General features: G+C 42.2%; 1 pseudogene; it reads left to right on the top strand.

Annotated features, from left to right (window-relative positions):
- LOC147449148 (PHD finger-like domain-containing protein 5A pseudogene) lies at nt 1-312 on the top strand (annotated as a pseudogene).
- Nucleotides 313-3385: the final 3073 nt, after the last annotated feature.

Consider the following 3385-nt stretch of genomic DNA (forward strand, 5'->3'; position numbering starts at 1 on the left):
ATGGCAAAGCATCATCCTGATCTCAGAATGTGTCGCAAGCAGCCGAGCATCGCTATAGGGCGTTATAGGGCGACTCTACGAGAAGTGCGATGGTAAGTGTGTGACTTGCGATTCGTACGTGTGCCCATGTACTCTGGTTAGAGTGTACGATGAGAGCAATTATGGCTCCTTCCAAAAGCGTTGCGTCATCTGTGGAGGTGAGTGCACCCAACAGGAGAAGAATAGAGATGGTTTTCCAAAATTGTGAACCTTGACAATGCCAAAACTGATTTGTTCTATCAATGTAAGAAGTATGGTTTCAAAAAAAGATAGGTCAGTACACTCTCGTAACCTTGTGCTTTGTCGTGCCTTATGAGGTTGGGGGTTGTTGCATACATACAACTGAGATGTGTCATGCTTATTGTGGGCTATGATAGCATGTTCTTGCAGATGTAAGAGTGCAAAGAATGACACTTTTTAATTGTGAGGTTTCCATCCGTTCAGATAGACATACTGTATTGATGTTAAATTATCTCCTATTGGCTGCATAGTTATTTCAAAAAAGGTTTTTCTTTTGAGAGAGAGAGAGAGAGAGAGAGAGAGAGAGAGAGAGAGAGAGAGAGAGAGAGAGAGAGAGAAGAGAAGAGAGAGAGAGAGAGTAAAGTGAGTGAGGGCAACACAGGGTTGCGGGAGCAGAAGCAGAAGTAGCAAAAAGGAATTAGGAGAGGAAACCAACAGAGATGCCGTCCAAATTGGATCCCTTGCAGATAGAGGAAGGGACCATAACGACCTTGGCTTGACAATCCTGGATAGTGAGCTTGACAATAATATGCAGGCCCTTCCAGTCCTTGGTAGTCTCCTTGGCAATGTCATCTTCTTGGGCGACAGACCGAGAGGCCCGATCTTGGGCACCAATGATGGGTAGCTCCAACTTTCCCTCCTGTTAAATGAACAAAAACCACCTCGTCATATTCTTGCTGCCCTTTCTTTATCAGCATTGCATCTTCATTGTGGGTGCAAAACATGCATCACTCAGCTTCATGTCTACCATCTAGTGGAGTTTCCGGGTGGCTACCTCAATGGTGACATTGAACTAGAGCACGGGAGCAATTAGCACCGTTGCCCTTGTGATCAAATCCCTCGAGGAGCAAGAGCGCGATAAGAAGAAGATGAATGTTTTGCTACAGCTGTTGTTCCTCGCGGGACTGAAATAGTAGCTAAACGTGCTATAATCCTTGCTCAAGAACGAGTACTACTATGGTGGGCGCATGTGCTCTGGTGTGAACATAGCCTCTGAAGACAACTAGAGTTGCTCATGATTAGTGCTATAAAGGGCCTTGTTAATCCGCTCTGTGTTTCGTGCAACAATTATCTCCCTTCCTAATCTCAAAGAGGGTGAGCTTTGATAGTTAGGTTCCTGGCCATTTAATGATAATTAATACCACAATGATAAAGCCAACTGACAGAGGCAGCAGAGATGCCATCATCTGCATTTATGACATTGCAGGTGCTCCTCATGATTGTTGGCTACTCTCATAATTGCATTGTCAAAATTCCTCCTATTAATCTGACTATGCAAGCCACTACAGCACTCGATTGCCTTTTTCAAGTTTCTTCTTCTCCTGGCCCCTCAGTCCTAGCATTGGCGACAGGGTTTTGCTCCATGCTAGAGTGCCGCATCAGCTCTTAGTTGGTTTTCGACCTACAGATTCCTCTTTCTTCTCCTTATACATTTAAGAACATCAAGCACAATGGCAACATTTCTCTCGATGATGTGAATGAGATTGCCAGTGTGATGCGTCCCCGTTCAATAGCAAAGGAGCTTCCTTCCACAATAAAGGAAATTCTTGGTACTGCGTTTTGGGTTTCTCTGTGGATAAGAAGGATTCCAAGGATTTGCAAACAGATATTGACGATGGGGATGTTGAGATTCCAGAGAATTAGCTTAATTAATCTTAGGTAGGTGCCTCTCTGGAATGTAGCGTTGCTAAAGTAAGTTTTACTATGTGGTAGTGCTGCTGGTTTTTTCTCGCAAATCATTTTTGGACAAATGTCAGCATGTTATATTGCTAATGAGTGTATGCTTAGTGTGTGTGTGTGTGTGTGTGTGTGTGTGTGTGTGTGTGTGTGTGTGTGTGTGTGTGTGAGAGAGAGAGAGAGAGAGCACCGATTCACATGCTTCAGATAGTGTTCGGAAAAAAACAATTTCACAAACATCCATAGAGGAAATTTCTCAAAATAACGGCATTTTTTACAATTAAACTCTATTTTCTTGAATTTTCAAAGAGGATTCTATCCTTCTTTCCCTCCCTTCAATTGGTTTTGTTTTGAGTTTTCAAATGGCTCTTAGCACTATATTTTAGCGGACTTGAAATCTAAACATAGAAAGAGACGCAAACTTTTTTAGAGAGTTTTGTGTGTGTGTGTGTGTGTGTGTGTGTGTGTGTGTGTGTGTGTGTGTGTGTGTGAGAGAGAGAGAGAGAGAGAGAGAGAGAGAGAGAGAGAGAGAGAGAGATGATCCTACAAGGTAGTTTGGTTGTGCTCACATGCTGGCTTGATTTTCATGAGGACTAAAACTTAAGTGGGAGAATGTGAAAGATGAAGTGAAGAAACATATTTGACCTAGCAATGGTGACATGCATAAGGAGGACTAGATTGATCTATATTTAAGTTTCCAAAAAAACATAATTTTGCTAGCAACGGTGACATGTATAAGGACGACTAGGTTTGCATATTCATGACTGGGGAGCAATGGTGCTGACATTTATTGTTTGGGTTTAGAGAAAGCTCTCTCTCTCTCTCTCTCTCTCTCTCTCTCTTTGTGATATCTCTTTTTAGAAAATAAGTATATATATACATGAGAAACTCACTTGGTAACTTTGCTCGGTTTTGAGCTTGCTCGGATAAGTTTGCTCGGTGTTTGGTAGAACTCTTATGCATGCACGTGATCATAAACACATCGTGTGCATAAATCAGCATATTAAACATGATGAAAGAATCATGGGGCAAGTTCGTATGTACTTGTCAAATCCATACATGCACTCATATATGAAAAAACTATCACCGAGAGGGTACTACTAAGAAAAATGACACACACACACACACACACACACACACACACACACAGATGATGATGGCTATGGAGTTTAGAGAGTCTCACCGTGATTTAAAATCGATTAGGGGCTGTCAAAAGGCTTCTTGCTTTGCCGCAAGAGAGCGGTGATAAGAGCTAGGTATTCACCACGAGAGCTTCTGGAGAGCGCGTACACCGTGAAACGAGAGAGGAGATAATAATCAAGTAGAGAGAGAATAACCTTCTTCTTCTTCTTGTTCCCATTTATGAGAGAGAAAAGCTTATGGAGATAGTGATGAAGAGCTTGCACCAGTCCATATAATAGATATGTAT

The sequence above is a fragment of the Adiantum capillus-veneris genome, chromosome 10 (assembly GCF_014529385.1).
Source record: "Adiantum capillus-veneris isolate H3 chromosome 10, ASM1452938v2, whole genome shotgun sequence".
Lineage (NCBI taxonomy): Eukaryota > Viridiplantae > Streptophyta > Polypodiopsida > Polypodiales > Pteridaceae > Adiantum > Adiantum capillus-veneris.